Genomic DNA, 275 nt, shown 5'->3' with positions numbered 1-275 from the left:
TTAATTTATTTTATTTAATTTTCTTTTAATTATACAAACAGGCGCACAGACACACAAAACTTGCTGCTGCCTACAGCAGCAGACAAGCAGCAGCAGCAGCAGCAGCAGCAGCAGCAGCAGCAGCACGAAAATAACTATCAGCAGCAGCAGCAGAATCAACTGGAGCTACAGAGAACGCAGCAAATACAGCAGCAGCAGCAGCAAGAGCAACAGCTGCAGCAGCTTGAGCAGCAGCAGCAGCAGCTGCTGCTGCTGTTCTATACTGTCTTCTTGCT

The sequence above is a fragment of the Eimeria mitis genome, genomic scaffold, assembly GCF_000499745.2.
Source record: "Eimeria mitis Houghton genomic scaffold, Emh_scaff1055, whole genome shotgun sequence".
Taxonomy (NCBI): domain Eukaryota; phylum Apicomplexa; class Conoidasida; order Eucoccidiorida; family Eimeriidae; genus Eimeria; species Eimeria mitis.
Note: the sequence above shows the minus strand (reverse complement) of the source record.